Genomic DNA, 20,280 nt, shown 5'->3' on the forward strand with positions numbered 1-20,280 from the left:
CAATGTTCATACCAAGTTTCATGTTGATCTCGGTACAGAATCAATCTTAGGAACTAACCATCGTTGTTTTAAAATGGGTACTGTACAATAACAAACTGTACGGAGATATACCCATCTTAACTTGAAATAAAGGTAGGAACTTGACATAAAATCACGCCTTAGTTATCTATCCTGATTGTCTCAGTCCAACCAATGACAATAATGAAATTTCAAATACGTCCAAGAAGTACTTACTGATATGAATCTATTTTGATTACAATCAGGGGAGGCAATCGGATATAAAATAACTCTGGAACCTACAATTGGATCTGACATATTCATCATGGAATCAAAGATTTATTGTTGTTGAAGATATTTTGGAGGTTTGTACCAAATCAAACCATAAATGAAATCTCTATAATTACGGCTGCAAAAGCCAAAATAGCAAATTTTGGACCTTTAAGGGGTCATAACTCTGGAAACCATGATGGAATTTGGTTAGTTCAAGAAAGGAACCATGATCTTGTGGTGATGCAAGTTGTGTGCAACTTTGGTTAAAAATCAAATCATAAATGAAGCTGCTATTGTGCAGACAAGGTCAAAATAGCTAATTTTGGCTCTTTCAGGGGCCATAACTCTGGAACCCATGATGGGATCTGGCCAGTTCAACAACTGAAATGAGATCTTATGGTGATACAAGTTGTGTGCAGGTTTGGTTAGGATAAAATCATAAATGAAACCACTATTGTGCAGACAAGAAATTGTTGACGCACAAAGTCCAGTCGAAAAGAAAGAAAGGGCCGTTTCTTTTATTTTCTTTTGTTTGAATAGGGGGCCCTGGCCCTTTATTCTATTGTTAACAGATTGAAGCTATTGTTCTCTTCTGTTGTCATTACCATTAGATAGCCCTCTCTTTCGTTTCAGTTGCCTGGACTGACGAGGGATGATCACAAAAGCTCATCTTGTCACTATGTGACAGGCAAGCTAACAAGAGCTGTCCGTAAGACAGCGGGCTCCACTATTCGGGGATTTGACAGTAAAATGAATATATGTCTGAATAAGAGACCTCTACTTTAAAAGGGAGATAAAGGGGCATAATTCCTTTAAATACAAAGTTTAGTTGTTAGGATTGTTACAACACATGCAGATGATGATGATGTTAAAGATATATTTTGAGTTTCAAGTCATTACCTTATATAGTACCAGAAGTATGTCCAGACAACAAAGTTTGTAAAAAATTTAAGTATGAAAGGGGCATGATTTGGTCAAAATACAATCAGAGTTATGGGGATTGTTACCACACATTCAGATGATGATAATAAAGATATACTATAAGTTTCAAGTCTTTCTCTTATATTGCATTAAAATAGTATCCAGAAAGCAAAGATTGCAAAAAAAGTTTAAGTACAAAAGGGGCAAAAATACAATTACAGTTATGGGGTATGTAGCCACACATGCAGATGATTATAGACAAATACTTCTAATTTCAAGTCATTATCTTTTAAAGTACCAAAGATAAGTCTATAAACGAAGCTTTCGAAAAAATTTAACATGGAATTAATTCAAAGTATAACTCCTTGGTGACCTTGACCTTGGGTATAATGGGCCCAGCCCCTACACATACTTTGTTTGTTTGCTGGACAATGTTTATGTGAACTTACAGTATGATATAAGCAAAAATAACGAAGATTTAACAGAAAAACAAAAGTTGCCAAAAAACTTAAAAATATAACCAAAGTATAATAATAACCTAATCTTGGTGACCTTGACCTTGGGTATAACGGACCCAGTCCCTATACATACTTTGTATGCTGGACAATGTTTATGCGAAGTTACAGTAAGATATAAGCAATAGTAACAAAGACTGACAGAAAAACAAAGGCTGCCGAAAAACTTTAACCAAGTAGGATCACGCCGATTGGGGCGAGTAGTATAGCACCCCTATTCTCTGAACAGTGGAGCTTAAAAAAAGAATATTAAGTTTCTTCTACTTTGTCTAATTCTTCTTAAAGAACAGCAGATAAAAACAACTTGGTAATCATATTTCACATATAGAATTTATTCAAATCAAATGAAATTTTAAACAACAAAGAAACGCTTAATACAGTCACACAGTGACAATAAGAGCATATGAAAATGGTGATAATGAATATGCCTAAAAAATGAAAAAGTGAAAAAAAAAAATGTTCTGTCTTTTCATCTGAATATAAATGTCTATAAAAGCTTTACTTATGTTCTGTCGTTTCATCTGAATGTCTATAAAAGCTTTACTTATCTAGTAGGAACAACAAATATCTACTAGGAACAACAAGCATTGCACACCCATTTTGAGGCTATGCCTACAGAAAGAATTTGACAAAAGTGGAAAAAGAACGAATATTTCAGAGAAATTTTGAGCGTGACCAGGTAAAAAAAAAAAAACCAGCTATTGCTTGTAAACAGCTTAGCATAATATATTTCTGCATTAAACTGGTACATCTAACAAACAAGTGTCATGAAGGCTCTGTATCGCTCACCTGACCTTTTGACCTAAATATCAAGATTAACATTCTGACCAAGTTTCATTAAGATATGGTCATAAATTTGGCCTCTAAAGTGTTAACTAGCTTTTCCGTTGATCTGACCAGGTGACCTAGTTTTTGACCCCCACATGACCCAGATTCCAACTTGACCTAAAGATCATTAACAGTCTGACCAAGTTTCATTAAGATTAGGCCAAAATTGTGACCTCTAGATTGTTATAGTGTTAACATTTAAATTGTTTACTACGGACGGACCACGGACACAGGGCGATCACAAAAACTCACCTTGAGCACTTTGTGCTCAGGTGAGCTAAAAATAAAGAAGTTTCCAAACTGAAGTGTTAAATTTTTAAATATGGCAAAGCACTTTGTATCACTTTTACTTAATGACCTCAAAAGTAAGTAACATTCTGACTAAGTTTCATGAAGATACAGTCATAAATGTGGCCTCTAGAGTGTTATCTAGCTTTTCCTTTGATTTGACCTGGTGGCCTAGTTTTTGACCCTACATGACCCAGATTCAAACAAGACTTTAAGATCATCATGAGTAACATTCTGACGAAGTTTCATGAAGATATAGTCTTAAATGTGGCCTCTACAGTGTTAACAAGCTTTTCCTTTGATTTGACCTGGTGACCTAGTTTCTGACCCCAGATGACCCAATATCGAACTCATCCAAGATTTTATTGAGGGTAACATTCTGACCAAGTTTCATTAAGTTTGGGCCAAAATTGTAACCTCTAGAGTGTTAACAAGCTTTTCCTTTGATCTGACCCAGTGACCTAGTTTTTTACCCCAGATGACCCAATATCGAACTCATCCAAGATTTTATTAAGGGTAATATTGTGACCAAGTTTCATTAAGATTAGGACAAAATTGTGACCTCTATAGTGTTAACAGTCAAATTGTTGACGACGGGCACAGGGCGATCACAAAAGCTCACCTTGAGCTCTTCGTGCTCAGGTGAGCTAAAAATAGAACATGTGAGCCATAGTGGTCCTTAGTTTCTCACATGAACCTGGAATATAATTATGTATGACACACAGATATCATGAATGGTAACAAATATGTATACTATAAAAAGAACATAACATGACAAGTACTCCCATTTGAACAAGGCAGTCTGAAAGACAGTTAAACCCCTGCCACTGTTATGGATAGTGAAAGGGTAAAACCTTTGACCTTGAACTGTGACAATGATCTTGAACTGACATGGCTGATCCATAGATTCTGGCTTGATGAGGTGATCATTTGACCCAAGTTTTATGAAAATCCTTTAAGGGGTTTAGGAGGTACAGAGCTCGAACTTTTGACCTTGAATTGTGACCTTGACCTTGAGTTGACATCGCTGACTGAATTCTTGATGAGGTTATGACCAAAGTTTGATGAAATTCCTTCAAGGGGTTTAGGAGATACAGAGTGGACACAAAATGTTACGGAAGCACGGCAGATGGAAGGACGGACGGAGACCATTCCTGTATCCCCACCACCACCACTCATGGCGGGGGATTAATAAATTTGAGAATACTACAAACCCTGTATAATGAAGATCAATCACACTGTTCAAGGGGAAAAGTCACCAAAATTTATTTCTTATTCTAGCTCTAATGACACATAAGAAGTAATTTAAGAAAGGATTTTACTAGAATGCTACAAAAAAAGCTTAAGTGGTTCCAATCCATACATTGCTTCACGACAGATTGTTTAAAAGGCATTTATATTTGCATTTATATTTTCTGGTGGCCTCAAAATGGAGACAAAGTGCCTTCATTTGTATAAAATTTAGAGAGGACCTCACAATGATGCTTCTGATCAACTTTAAGATTAGTCAAGAAGTTTATAAGATGAAGCTGTTTAAAGGTATTTCTATTTTTACCTCTAGCAGCCCCTGAAAGGGATCAAGTGACCCCATTTCAAATAACTTGAGAAAAGACCTTTGTATGACCAAGTTTGAAGAAGATTTATCAAGCGGATCAGGAAAAAGAGATTTGAAGGTTTTTCCTATTTTTAGCTGTAGTAGCCCCTAGAAAGGGCCAAGAGACCCCATTTGAAAACAAGAGCTGTCAGCTGACAGCGGGCTAAACTATTCTCAGTGGTTGATAGTATAATATAAGCTATGAGTAAAACTTGACATTACAATACTGTAGGCGTACATTTATTAGTACGGCAAAAATTTAGTGCAAACGCAATTTTTGGTGAAATATCTAATTAATGCGTGGACGTGAATTAGCGCTCTCGCGAGACCGCTAATTTCTAATTTTAGCGCTGTCCGAGATGAGGCTATCGAAGATTTACGGAGATTCTTGAAAATATTCGGAAATAAACTTAACCATCGGCAATTTTTATGTAATGTGTTTCTGCTGCAATTATGCGTCATACTGATTATGAGATCAACTTTTTTCACTGTTGGCGGGCTAAAGAAAGTAATATTTATTTTAAATTATTTACTTAAGTGTTATACCGTAAATCTCTTCTTGTATTTAATTATAATAATCTGCGTGTTATATATTCTGTATACTAGTTATAATTGCTGAAATAAAACCAGATTGTCACACATTTTAATCATTGAATCTCCTTTGTCCTACATGCATTGTGTCTTAATACAAACGTTAACACCTTTCCGTAAACGAGCGACTGCAACAACGGACATGCCCGAAGGTGATACGGAAATCGATAACAACTTGATCAAATGAGAAAAAACACAAACTACAAGCTTAAATATTTTATTTGGTATGATGATATATTTAAAATAATAATATGAACAATAAACAGGAATATCATACGAACCTTAAAATATTAGCAAGCAGTGTAACTAGTGCAAACTGTCAAGAGTATTTATTTGCAAAAGTTCGAAGAAAACATCATCAAACGAAAATGTACATGAAAATGCTTGGACAAATTAATGCGCGGACATGAATTAGCACACGTGCGATAGTGCTAAAAGCGCTGTTATTAGTACACCGCTAAAATAAGCAAGCCTACAGTAAGCATAAACTAAGTCGAAAACGACGAAAAGGGGCCATAATTCAGTCAAAATGCTTGGTGAATTTAGATTTTAAACATAATACTTGGAAGTGATATGGTAATGTGCAATGGTACAATACATTTTTAACAACTGTAAAAGACGTGCAATGGTACAATACATTTTTAACAACTGTAAAAGACATTAAACAGTGACTTGGTCATATTAAGACACTGTGTATGAGCACTTGTATAGCCAACCTAGACTCTTTTTCATCAAACATTGTAAGTAAAATAAAACTGGTGGACACTTTTAAGCCTCTTTTTCAAACTGAATATTTCTGTTCAAACAATTTCTTTTTATTTGGGGCATCAACAGTTGAACCAGTACCTATGTACCCTGAATCTGCATGTATCTAAAATCTAAGTAAAAGTCTTCCCTTAAAACATTGATGAACCAGGACACTGCTTAGTAAATTTGCTATTTTAAAACAGTAAAAAAGTACTAAGTGTGTGTTGAAACTACTTTCTTTACAGTTCTATCATAAACATCATAAAAAGGTAAAGATATTTTATCAGACTCATGCCTGAAAATTATCTTGTACAACTTTTCTTTTCTAACAAAAATAAAGCATCTGCCTGATGAAAACAAAACCTTCTTTTAAAAACAACAAAACTAAAACTGGTCGATTTAAAAGTATGAAGCTTTTGCTCCTCAAGTACAGTCAAATTATAAACTGTTCACATTCTGAAGTTTATACACAAGCTATCTGGAGTTATTCTATATTTTTTTAACTTCTGCAGTCCATCATTATTCTACTTTTCAAAACCATTTTCCTTTTGAACCTTTGAAAACAAACAACCAACAGCTAAAAGAGTATCTGATGTTTAAGTGTAGAACTCCTTGAACCATGTGAGGTTTAAAATTCATCTTTTTTCTGATTTATGCATGACTTCACACCGATATCAACATCCATCTCCTCCTTGTTGTAGCTTGGTAAGGCACTGTGCAAAGAAGAAAGTTATGTGTAATAGGTAATATTTAAATTATATCTTTAGTTTCAATTAAGTCATACCAACTTTTGTTCATACAGTGAATTTCAAGCTTTTAAAGTGGAGCACTACCCAAGGTGCACTACTTTGCATTATTTCAGGCATTTAAGTGGAATTACACATCTTAAAAGGAGTTTAAACCCTCAGTGGTGGTTGGAAAGTGATTACCCAGTAAACTCTGCCAAAACAATTCAATAAAAAGCGTTTAAAGCAGATGACAAAGCTCACAGTGAAAGCTGAAAAGTTTGAAAAAGAGCGATTTCTGAACAGTGTTATTCTTGAGGGGGGTTATGTATAGGTGAGCATAAGCTGGAGAATGTAGTGTGTTAAATTGTATCAAAACACTGAGCTGTAGAATTTGAAATTTAGTTTATTTTGATTATGTTTGATACTTTGATATTGTTATATAGTTAACTGGAATTCCATACAGACAAGGTCAAAATAGCCAATTCTGGCCCTATCAGGGGCCATAACTCTGAAACCAATGATTGAATCTGGCCAGTTAAAGAAAGGAACTAAGATCTTGTGCTGATACAAGTTGTGTGCAAGTTTGGTTAAAATCAAATCATAAATGAAGCTGCTATTGTGCAGACAAGGTCTAAATAGCAAATTTTGGCCCTTTCAGGGTCCGTAACTCTGGAACCCATTTTGGGATCTGGCCGGTTCAGGAAAGGAACACAGATGTTATGGTGACACAAGTTTTGTGCAAGTTTGATTAAATTCAAATCATAAATGAAGCTACTATTGTGCAGACAAGGTCAAAATAGCTAATTCTGGCCCTTTCAGGGGCCATTACTCTGGAACCCATAATGGGATCTGGCCAGTTCAAGAAAGGAACTGAGATCTTATAAAGATACAAGTTGTGTGGAAGTTAAAATAAAATCATACATAAAACCTCTATCGTGCAGACAAGAAATTGTTGATGGACGGAAGCACGGACGGACTGATGACGGACGAAGGGTGATCACAAAAGCTCTCCTTGTCACTATGTGACCAACGCAAGGTGGGTGACCAGGTGTGGGTACACAAATTCACATGTTTATAATAAATGTTCATGGAAAAGTTTTCGGACATTTTTGGGCAATTTTCAATAAATCAAGGGCAATAGCTATAAGGGAAATAGGTAGAGCGTCGGTCTACGGATCGCGGGGTCGTGAGTTCGATCCTCGGGCGGGGCTTATGTTCTCCGTGACTATTTGATAAACGACATTGTGTTTGAAATCATTAGTCTTCCACCTCTGATTCATGTGGGGAAGTTGGCAGTTACTTGCGGAGAACAGGTTTGTACTGGTACAGAATCCAGGAACACTGGTTAGGTTAACTGCCCGCCGTTATATAACTGAAATACTGTTAAAAAACGGCGTTAAATCCAAAACAAACAAATAAACAAAAAAAAAAAAAAAAACTAGAAATGTGTCCATGGCACACAGATGCCCCCACTACATGACAAAGGACACAATTTTTTTCCTAGGTCAGGGGCAATAACTCCTACAATACTGAATGAATCCGGACGCGAAACCTCAGGTGCACAATCGCAAATGCTGACCAACATTCCTTTAAACTTTGGTGACTCTAGGTCAAATACTTTTGGAGCTATGCGCGACACAACATTAAATAGACCAATTTTTAACTAAGTCAGGGGCCATAACTCCTACAGGACTGAGTGAATCTGGACACAAAACCCCAGGTGCACAACTGCACATGCTGACCAACATTCCTGTAAACTTTGGTGACGCTAGGTCAAATACTTTTGGAGCTACGCGCGACACAACATTAAAATGACCAATTTGTTACTAAGTCAGGGGCCATAACTACTACACGACTGAATGAATCCGGACGCAAAACCCCAGGTGCACAACTACACATGCTGACCAACATTCCTGTAAAGTTTTGTGACTACGTCAAATACTTTTAGAGCTACGCGCGACACAACATTCTCGGCAGGACAGACGGACAGAGGACGGACTGACAAGGGCAAATCTATAAGCCCCCCACCCCCATAAGTTGGGGCATAAAAACGGGCATCATCGCAGCATGTTGGTTCATGTTAATTCAAGTTTCATGAAATTCTACCTGCTACTTACTGAGAAATGGCTGCGGACGGACAGACTGACGGACGGACAATGCCATTTCAATTCATAATTTTAACAATGTCCAAAACATTGCGGAATGATACTTATTTCAATTGGGTATTGATTACATTTTACTCAGACTATCATAGACTCCTTGTGTAAAATCCAAAACTTTTAACTAAAGGTATTAAATCATTTAATAACTATTTCAATGAAACTTCAAAGTTTTGTTGTTTGTAGCATCATCTGGGGCATGTGCAGTGAAAAATCTTAATTTGATTTCTAAAATAGTGTGATGTTTACTGCTAAAGTCACTATAATATTCATTGTACCCAAGTGGAAACTTGCAGGTACTCGAAAATGCAGCTCTCTGATTGGTCAATTAGAACCCCTTATGTACTGTGATGTCATGATAAATTTATGAATACCCACCTCCAGATTTCATAGGCAGGGGATAATAATGACATCATGTGCAACATTATGTTCTTCCTTCAATTACATTTTGTATGTCAAACACTTTCTTTAAAGTAAACAAGGCAGTCTAATTAACTGTCATTAAACATTTACTTTCCTTAGCAGTTTCCTTTCATTTTTTTTTAATTACACATTACTACATTGGTATATCTCTACTATCAACACATTTGTGTCTTATCCTGTAGCTACCGTATGCATAACCTACAAATGCAATTTTCTATGTAGAACATTTCTGAAACTTAAATTTCTGTGATAATGTTTTTTTCATACAGGCACTGTAAAACAGAGTTGTTTGTTTGTTTCACTTACACTTGGACCATACAGTTTCATTTAAGTACACTATTCTCATATAAAAAAACAAGAGCTGTCACTAATGGTGACAAATCCCCACCGCCCAGCAAGTTGACCTTTGACCTGATAACCCCAAAGTCAATGGGGGTCATGTACTCAATAAGTACTATCAGCATGTGAAGTTTGAAGGTCCTGGGTGCAGTGGTTCAGGAGTAAAGTGCCGTCATGCAAAAAGTTAATGTTGTGACGAACGAACGAACAGACGGACAGTTGAAAACTAATATGCCTCCCTTCGGGGGCATAATAATCACATACTGAAAGTGTGACAGAAAATGATACAAAGTGACTGTATTTGATATAGTACAAAGAGACTGGACTTCCCCTACCTAAGTTCACAACTTTTCTTCTTGAAAGAATACCTCGTCATAATTTGTAATGGTTTCATCTTGATTGTATTCCTACAAAACAAATACTACTGTTTTATGGACAAACATACTACATCATGGCAAAGTAAAGTTAATTCATCCATAACCGTAAACTCATATAAACAGCCAAACAAATTTTAGTGGTTTCAGAACTAATGAAATCAAGTGAAAGTACCGATATTGCTCTGGACAAACTTTTCTTCATGAAGGAAGATAATTAAACAAGAGAGTTATTATGACCCTTGACTCCTCAACCGAGTAATATGAGCTACAAATTTAAAATGTCAAACTGATGCTAAAATATTAAGAAAGTAGGTCAGTAGGTCACATTCATGTTCACTGAAAGTCAGTTTTAAGATCAGTGTGCAAAACTGTATAATTATGTCATCCAAATTTAAACAAGGCAGTCTGAAAGACAGCTAAATCCCCCGCCACTGCTATGGATAGTGACAGGGTAAACCTTTGATTTTAGCTGTGACCTTGACCTTGAACTGACATGGCTGATTCATGAATTCTGCACAACGTCTTGATGAGGTGATCATTTGACCCAAGTTTCATGAAAATCCTTCAAAGGGTTTAGGAGATACAGAGCTGAAACCTTTGACCTTCAGTTGTGACCTTGACCTTGAGTTGACATGGCTGACTCATGAGTTCTTGATGAGGTGATCATTTGACCCAAGTTTGATGAAAATCCTTCAAGGGGTTAAGGAGATACAGAGTGGACACCAAATGGAAGGCTCAAACCTTCGACCCTTAGTTGTGACCTTGACCTTGAGCTGGCATGGTTGACTCATAATTTCTGCACATCGTTCTGATGAGGTAATCATTTGACCCAAGTTTTATAAAATTCCTTCAAGGGGTTTAGGAGATATAGAGCGGACACGAAATGGAAGGCTCAAACCTTTGACCTTCAGTTGTGACCTTGACCTTGAGCCGACATGGCTGACTCATAAGTTCTGCATATCGCCTTGATGAGGTGATCATTTGACCCAAGTTTGATGAAAATCCTTCAAGGGGTTTAGGAGATATAGAGCGGACACAAAATGGAAGGCTCAAACCTTTGACCCTAAGTTGTGACCTTGACCTTGAGCCGGTATGACTGACTCATGGGTTCTGCACATCATCTTGATGAGGTGATCATTTGACCCAAGTTTTATAAAATTCCTTCAAGGGGTTTAAGAGATATAGAGCGGACACAAAATGGAAGGCTCAAACCTCTGACCTTGAGTTGTGACCTTGACCTTGAGCCGGCATGTCTGACTCATGGGTTCTGCACATCGTCTTGATGAGGTGATCATTTGACCCATGTTTTATAAAATTCCTTCAAGGGGTTTAGGAGATATAGAGCGGACACAAAATGGCAGGCTCAAACCTTTGACCTTGAGTTGTGACCTTGACCTTGAACCCACAAGGCTGACTCATGGGTTCTGCACATCGTCTTGATGAGGTGATCATTTGACCCAAGTTTCATGAAAATCCTTCAAGGGGTTTAGGAGATATGGACCGGACACGATTTTGTTACGGACGGAAGGACAGACGGAAGGACGGACGGAAGGAAGGATGGACGGACGGATGGAAGGACGGACGCAGACCATTCCTATAATCCCTCCGCCACGGCGGGGGATTAAAAAACAAGAAAGTAGGTCAAGGCAGGGCCTCTTTTCACTCCAGGGGCATAATTCAAACAATCTTGTTAGAAATAAACTAGGCAATGATACATTCCAGATATCAAGGCCTTAAGCCTAAATATTTTAATTTTTTTCCTGTACAAGTCTATGTAAAACTTGGGATACAAGATATAATTATAACTATTTGAACAATCTTTGTAGAGTATCATAAGGCAATGTTACATACAAAACATCCAAGCATAGGTCTTGTGGTTTCAGACAAGAAGATTTTTAAAAAAAATTTCCTATATATTTCTATTTAAACCAAGTGACCCTAGCTGGGCGGGGCAATATTTGACCCTAGGGGGATAAATTGAACATACTTGGTAAAGGACAAATAGATATTTACTACACACCAAATATCAAAGCCCTAGGCCCTGCGGTTTTAAACAAGATTTTCAAACTGTTCCCTTTCAGTTGCCATGACAACCGAAGTTCAGCATAGAATTAAATTCTTTGGGTAATTTTGAAAACGGGTCCACCCAAGGATCATTCCTGTGAAGTTAGTTGTAAATCTGGCCAGTGGTTCTGAAGAAGATTTTTTTTTACAAATTGATGACACATGACGCAAGATGGACATAAAGCTGTCACAAAAGCTCACCTTGTCACTATGTGACAGGTGAGCTAATAATGGGATCAGCTAGAACTAAAGCTATCACTAAAGGTGATGAATGTACCCCCCGCATGCACTGACACAGTACACTGCAATTTTACGCACACAAGGTTGCATAATTATGTGGACTGTATGTATATAGAATGTATGTATACAGAATAGTAACAAAAAACAAAGTCCCATAACTATGCAGAATATTTATCTAAAAGAAGTAACATGCACAACTAGGGTTGGTACAGATCACTTGTGTGAAGTTTCATTAAATTATGTGCAAGGGTTCAGAAGATTAGGATCACACAAGATTGCATAAGCAGACTGTATGTATATAGTACAGTAACCAAAAACAAAGCCCATAACTCTGCAATTTTTGTTGTTGAAAGAACCTAACATGCCCCATGCAAAACTACTGTTGTTACTGATCACTTGTGTGAAGTTTCATTAAATTGTGTCAAGGGGATGAAGAGAGATGGTGCGCCAAAGATTGTGTCTACGGACAGACAGACAGACAGATGGACAGACAAACTTAAACCAGTATACCCCCCCCCCCCTTACAACTTTGTTGTCGGGGAGGGGGGGGCGTACAATTATGGTTCTTATTTACTGCACTTCCTGTCAATGACATCTATCAATATGTTAAGTATCAAGTCAATCCTTTCCATAGTTTTCAATTTAGGCTTTAGACAAGCTTTTTACAAAAAGGGAGATGATAAAATCAGAAAACCTAGTTATGGTTCCTTACCAATGCACTTAACCTCAATGAGCTCTATCACAGTGTCAAGGTACAACTTGATACCTTAAATACTTTTTGTAAGTTAAGTTTGGTCAGAATTGTGACAGATGGACAAGGTGGCTGCTATATGCTCCCAACTTTGGGAAGCATAAAATTGCTTACTTCTTCTATGATGAACAAAGTCTTCTTCAGATTTTCTACAGGGCCTGTATGGTCTGTAGTAATTTTCACCTCTGAACTTTCTTCTACCATATGGAATTTTGGTGCTACTTCTATCTTGCTACAAACTACATCAAACAGGAACTGAAAAAACAAAACAAAAAAAAACATCCCAAAAAAGAATTTGTAACAATTACCAACCTTCCTACCTAAGGACATTTTTCACAAAACATACTACATGCCAATACAGCATCTTCTAAATAATAGGGCAACATACTTACAATGCATGTAAGTAATAAATATATAGCATATTATTCATGATTAATGTTTAGGAATCTACAATAGTTGAATGCTTTAATAGGCGAATGCATTCAAACGCTAATATCTGTATTATAAAGATTAAATTTTCAAACTGGTAATGAAAGAAAAGAATATAATGAAATATTTTATCATAATCAAATTAAAGGGTGGTAATTAATAAACAAATGAAATGGGTGGCTCTTGTGTATAGTGTATGGCGGGTGTGCTTTTGCAACAGTCCACTACATTTTTCTGCAGGGTATGTAGTATATGTAACCAATGTAGTATTGATTTTTAGTAGATGGCTACCAAAAATTACGGAATGAAACAATGAAATTGCTCTACCTATTTTGCCCATTTTTTTTTTTTGATTACCATTATTTGCATATGTCAGAGATTAACTCCGCCCCGCTAGGTTCAATAAAAGCTTGATGCCCCCAGTGGCATCCTTGTTGATAGATTTTGCACCGAAGTCCAAATCGAGGTCAAGGTCAAACTGAGGTCAGGTGATGTTTGAAGATGAGGAATGGTCACAGTTTACATCTGTATTAGTATCAATTCATTCTTGTAAGGGGTATTGATGCTAGACGAAACGGTCCTATTTGGTTAACCTTGTACGTTGTACATTCCTGTAAACTCTGGTGACTCTTGGTCAAATACTTTTGGAGTAGGCACGACACAACATTTTCGGATGGACGGACAGATGGACAAGAGCAAATCTATATGCCCCCACCACTCATGGGGGGGGGGGGGGGGGGGCACAAAAATTTAAGTAAACATTAAATTATATGGAAGCAATTTTGAAGAAAAAACACCAACAATTTTTAATAGGGTCTAATATGACATATTAGCTTAGATAAACATGTTTTACAGACAACAAAACATTCAATGTTGACTTTTGACATTAAGGTGTAACCTTGACCTATGCACTAGGGGTGTGAGTATGGCACATTACACATTTTCTCATTATGTGAACTTTTGTGTCAAGTTATATTAAAATTATCTAATTGATGACAGAGTTATGGCCCAGAAAGGAAAATATGTTTTTGACCCATGACCTCTCACAGTGACCTTGACCTTTGAGTTAGGATTACAGAGATTTTTTTACGTTGATTTCGGGGCCGAATATGGGCCCCATCCTAATTGCAAAAATCTATGTATTTTCCCAATTTTGAGGTTTCCGAAAATACTGCATAAAATTCCCAATTTGCAGGAGTCATCATTTTCTAGTTTTTTAGACAAAATGATGGACAGATGGAAAAGTGCAATGCTATAGTACCAGAAACTGGTTTTCAACAACTTGGAGACTAACAAGTCGACAAGTTTCTATCATACCTGTTTACGTTCCTCTAATTTTGCTTGCAACTGAAATAAAAAAAAAACAACAACAACTACAAACATATATTGTGCAAGATACTGGTATCTCGCAAGCAATACAGAAATCCTCAAAATGTTTAAAATTGTCACATATAAGTAAGTTTCCACGATTCAAATAACAATAACAACAAGGAGCTGTGTTCAATAAATGCTTGATGCCCCCGGTGGCATCCCTGTCAATAGATTTTGCACCTTATGGTTACATCTGTATTAGTATCAATTCATTCTTGTAAGCAGTATTGATGCTAGACGAACCGGTTCAATTTGGTTAACCAAAAGATGGCCCATACAAAGCAACCAAAGTCCAAAACAAGGTCAAGGTCAAACTGAGGTCAGGTGATGTCTGAAGATGAGGAATGGTCACAGGTTACATCTGCGTAAGTATCAACTGATGGACCGACAGGACAGTCATTTCTCTCCAGGTCAGGACCCGTGAAAAAATTATGCCTCCCGCATCAGTAGATGCCGGGGGGCATAAAAACATGTAGAGACAGTTTTGCCCTGTAATACTACTGCTAAGTTTTTGTTCAAGTACACTTGAACATCTGAAGATCTGCAGGACCCATAAATGTGTATCTCATAGATTGTTTTCTTCAAGCAACAATTATTTTACTAATATCTGAACTTTGCATGGAGTTCACGACCTCTGTACAATTCAATCTATAGTTGGTGGTTTCTTTTTTTAATATTAACTGAACTCCTACCTGCCTGTTTGCAACTTTTACTTTAAATACTAGTAAACAATTTACCATGTAAGTATGCTTTGCTGCGGCAATCACTGTTGCTAATTAATTCACAATATATTATTATCCTTGCCTTCTATTCCTAAAGCACTTTTGTCACTAGAGCAACAAAGCTCAAGCATATAAATTTTTTTAACTTCTTGTAAATTTTATTGTACTTTCCACTTACTTTCTAAAAATTACATGTACGGGAAGTCCAAGTTACCTCATTAAACTGCTAAATCACATGGTATGTTTGAATGAGAAGCAAATCATTAATTCTGACCACTCCACATCTTTTATCAGCCAATGTTTTCTTACCTTCATAAATCTCTCCAATTCAACATCATCCTTAAAAATAGAGAAAATTTAATTTTACAACACAGGATATATCATTATGAAGTTCCGAATTAAGACCATTGTTTTCTCCTAGGTATGCTACCTCCAAGTTCTCTTAATTGTTACTTTGCATGTTCATGCATTTCTGGCTTTAGCTAAGCATTTAATGAACCAAAAATTAATAGTTGCAAAATAAGTAATAAAGTCTGTAAAAAGATCCTTTGGAAGCAAAGAATGCAACCAAAAAGAATAATAGCAGACTCAGTTTGACTGAGTCTGTTCATGAGTAAGTTTTTGTAAACATACAGGAGGAGATGCATGTAATTTTGACTTTGTATGTTACCAACTCAACCATAATATTTGTCAGAAGAGAAAAAATAATCTATTGTTCAACTTATGTTGTGCTGTCCGATAATAAAATTCAATACTTAAGCACTAATTAGGGTACGGAAGTTTATTCTTTACCTCTGCAAAGTCTACATCAATTTCAGGTTCACATGGACTGCACTGAAAGTATAAATTGATCTATTTTGAATTTTACTTTCACATGGTTCTTATTTCATGCAAATGCTTAAATGATAATTTTTGTGCAGAGTTATTTTCATGCATAAGGGAAGCTTTGCATGTAAGATTTATGCAATATGAATTAGAACGCTTGTCTTCAATTTGCGCATCTAAAACTGCTGAAATAGTGTGAAAAAATATATCCAGTGCAAAAATTAATGATTTCACAGTACTATATATTCCAAAGCACTAGTAAAACTGACATGACAGCAGAGTGGTTACTTTGAAAGAAGGCCAATAGCTATAACAGAATGACTCTTTTTACAGTATACATTCATGTGAACAAAATATTGTATTGTAGTATATAATCCCCTGCCAGTCCTTTATTTACATTCCACTCCATTCAGTAATTACGACAGAAAATGCAGGCAGCAATAATAAATGATACCTTGATATTTGCACTAAGGACCTTATTTTGTAAAGAGAAATGTCTCCTACTTGCAATATATATTCCATTTAAAATTACGGATGTTATTGATAGTCATTGCCAAATACATTGTACAAGAAAGTGTTTGACAGATGGGCAGACAGAATGGTGGAAGGAAATGAACCATTCTATAGTCCCCTGAAACAGTCAACTACTACTTTGCAAGAAATATCAATTGTTGTAACAAACCTTTTGAAATGGTTCAGTGCCACAAGCTTTATCCACAGTTTCAGTTACATACACAGCAATGTCCTGAAAGCATAAAACATAAGTTCAAGTGCTATAAAAATTTCATGAATTGATGAATTTTGGTAAATATACTATTCATGACGACATTTATTTGTTGGTCTACTTCGCTCATAAAAACTACTGTTACAAGAAAATAAATGATCTCATATGAACAAAAGTAGTGTGATTATTCAAATTTTGTTATGTAAGTGATCTCTTCTGCATTTTTTAATTCTTTAATGTGTTTCAGATAAAGACCAAGGCTTGAATGTTAGGATTTGAACTACTTTGATTATAAGACTGCCTATTTGAAAACCAGATCTGCATATCATATTCATGAAATTAATAATATCTGTCCAGTATATATATGTAGCAGACACACTTGGAATCTACAAAAAATTAATCTTTAGCTGATACAAATGGTACTATTCGTGGGTATGAAATTTGGAGGTATGAATTTGAGCAAACATGGTGACATTGTGCACCTCACCTATGAATAGTGAAACTACTAGTACAGCTTTCTAACAAGTAGTTGCAGGCTTTTTTGTAAACACATGAATATCAGAAGGACAGAAGAATGGACAGACAGAGTGGCAATACAAGACCCAACAAGAGCTCGTCGAACACGAAATGCCCCCCTTGATGCATTCAGTAATTGCACAAAGAACAGAAATTATATGCTCACTGTAAACAAAAATTCTACCATTCTGGTTTAATCTGACCTTGACCTTTAACAGGCTGTCTAGCATACCCTGACAAACAAGAGCTGTCTGATGACAGCGCGCTCGACTATTCGAAGAATTGATTGAAGAATGGTGTCAAAATATTTCCACGGATATTCAGACAAAAGAATTAAATAGATTAGACAAACAATGTTCCTGTATTACTTTGATTTCGATAAGTCTTGCACTAAATGGCAATATATGAGCCAATTTCAAAGTCCAAAAAGGGCCATAATTGAGTCAAAATAGTTATGTACTCTTGCCTACAGATGGAAATCATAATGATAAACAAGTGTTCAAAGTTTAAAAGCCATATGTCAAGTAGTTTTGACAAAACATGGACTTGTATGGAAACAGAACCAATTTCAAAGTCCAAAATGGGCCATAATTCAGCCAAAATAGATGACAGAGTTATGTTCTCTTTCCTACAGATAGAGACTATTATACTAAACAAGTGATAAAAGTTTCAAAGCCATATGTCAAACACTTTACAAAAAATATGAACTGGTACGAAAAACTTAACCAAGATTTCTCAGTCAAAAAGGGCCATAATTCAGCCAAAATCCTTGATGGAGTTATGTACTCTTGCCTATAACTGGACATGGTGATGGTAAACAGATGTTGAAAGTTTCAAAGCTTTATCTCAAAAGACTTTGTCAAAATATGAACTGGTACGAAATATTAACCCAGATTTCTAAGACAAAAAGGGCCATAATTCAGCCAAAATCCTTGATGGAGTTATGTACTCTTGCCTATAACTGGACATGGTGATGGTAACTAAGTGTTGAAAGTTTCAAAGCTTTATCTCAAAAGACTTTGTCAAAATATGAACTGGTACGAAAAACTTAACCAAGATTTCTAAGTCAAAAGGGGCCATAATTCAGTCAAAATCCTTGATGGAGTTATGTGCTCTTGCCTATAACTGGACATGGTGATGGTAAACAAGTGTTGAAAGTTTCAAAGCTTTATCTCAAAAGACTTTGTCAAGATGTGGACTGGTACGAAATATTAACCCAGATTTCTAAGTCAAAAAGGGCCATAATTCAGCCAAAATCCTTGATGGAGTTATGTGCTCTTGCCTATAACTGGACATAGTGATGGTAAACAAGTGTTGAAAGTTTCAAAGCTTTATCTCAAAAGACTTTGTCAAAATTTGAACTGGTACGAAAAACTTAACCATGATTTCTAAGTCAAAAGGGGCCATAATTCAGCCAAAATCCTTGATGGAGTTATGTGCTCTTGCCTATAACTGGCCATGATGATGGTAAACAAGTGTTGAAAGTTTCAAAGCTTTATCTCAAAAGACTTTGTCAAAATGTGGACTGGTACGAAAAACTTAACCCAAGGTGTGACGCCGACGCCGACGCCGTGGTGAGTAGGATAGCTCTACTTATTCTTCGAATAGTCGAGCTAAAAATTAGGGCTAATTTTAGGGCAATTTGTACAAAAAAATAGGGCTAAAATTAGGAATTTGGTACAATTTTAAGGAAATTTTAGGGCTAAATTTAGGAATTTTCAAATTAAAATATGGACTTTAAAGACCATGTAATGTGCTTACCTTTATGTGATTGACATAAAAGTAACTCACAAATGGTGCTTTATTTACAGAAAAGATGTCTACCACTGGTAAACTGCTTTGAACTGTGCTAAACTGTTTTTTCTGAATAAGAAGAACTTTTAAACAACATTTAAAACATTTTCTCTTTTTGATCATTGCAAAAAAGTTAAAAAATTAGGAATTTTTGTGAAAAAATTGGGCCTTTTTAGGAATTCCCTTTGATTTTTTTAAAAAAATAGGAATTTTAGCCAAAATGAAAAAAAATAGGAAAAAGTAGGAATTTTAGGGACGCTAGACAGCCTGCTTTAACCTATTAACCTAACAAGAGATTACAGATTGATCTTGGCGCCATCCACTGAGCCATTTTTGAATGTTCCAAATTTCAAGACTAGCTCAAGGTCAAAATCAAGGTCAAATTTCATTCAGGTACAAAACAATGTGTATGTGGTCCAAATTTGAAAGCGGTGGCTTGAGAAATGTGAAAGCAGGTCACTAGATCAATTTCAAGGTAAAGTTCATTTCGGTAGACAGAACTATGCATGTGCTTCAAATTTGGAGGCTGTAGCTTGAGAAATGTGAAAGTAGGTAATAGATAAAAATCAATGTAAAATTTCAATTCAGAACACAAAAATATGCATGCAGTCCAAATTTGAAGCATGTACCTTCAAAAATGTGAAAATAGGTCACTAGGTCAATCTCATGATCAAAGTTCATTTCGGTACACAAAACTATGCATGTGGTTCAAATTTGAAGGCTGTAGCTTGAGAAATGTGAAAGTAGGTCACTAGGTCAAAATCAAGGTCAAATTTTATTTCAGAACACAAAACTATGCAAGTGGTCCAAATTTGAAGCCTGTACCTTCAGAAATGTGAAAGTAGGTCACTAGGTCAATCTCAAGATCAAAGTTCATTTCAGTACACAAAACTATGCTTGTGGTCCAAATTTGAAGGCTGTAGCTTGAGAAATGTGAAAGTAGGTCACTAGGTCAAAATCAAGGTCAAATTTTAATTTGGAACAAAAAACTATGCATGTGGTCCAAATTTGAAGCCTGTACCTTCAAAAATGTGACAGTAGGTCACTAGGTCAATAACAAGGTC

General features: G+C 36.1%; 2 long non-coding RNA genes across 2 annotated transcripts; both read right to left on the reverse strand.

The window, feature by feature from the left end:
* Positions 1–2,017: 2,017 nt before the first annotated feature.
* Positions 2,018–13,843, reverse strand: LOC128547403 (uncharacterized). Its single transcript, XR_008366506.1, has 3 exons — positions 12,950–13,843; positions 9,739–9,810; positions 2,018–6,467 (listed from the first exon to the last, which is right to left on the reverse strand). It is a non-coding gene; the product is annotated as an uncharacterized LOC128547403 (long non-coding RNA).
* A 40-nt stretch (positions 13,844–13,883) lies between these two features.
* Positions 13,884–16,930, reverse strand: LOC123543856 (uncharacterized). The gene is made up of 4 exons (XR_008366508.1): positions 16,865–16,930; positions 16,150–16,191; positions 15,667–15,696; positions 13,884–14,611 (listed from the first exon to the last, which is right to left on the reverse strand). It is a non-coding gene; the product is annotated as an uncharacterized LOC123543856 (long non-coding RNA).
* Between the last annotated feature and the right edge of the window lie 3,350 nt (positions 16,931–20,280).

This window comes from Mercenaria mercenaria, chromosome 1 (genome assembly GCF_021730395.1).
Source record: "Mercenaria mercenaria strain notata chromosome 1, MADL_Memer_1, whole genome shotgun sequence".
Lineage (NCBI taxonomy): Eukaryota > Metazoa > Mollusca > Bivalvia > Venerida > Veneridae > Mercenaria > Mercenaria mercenaria.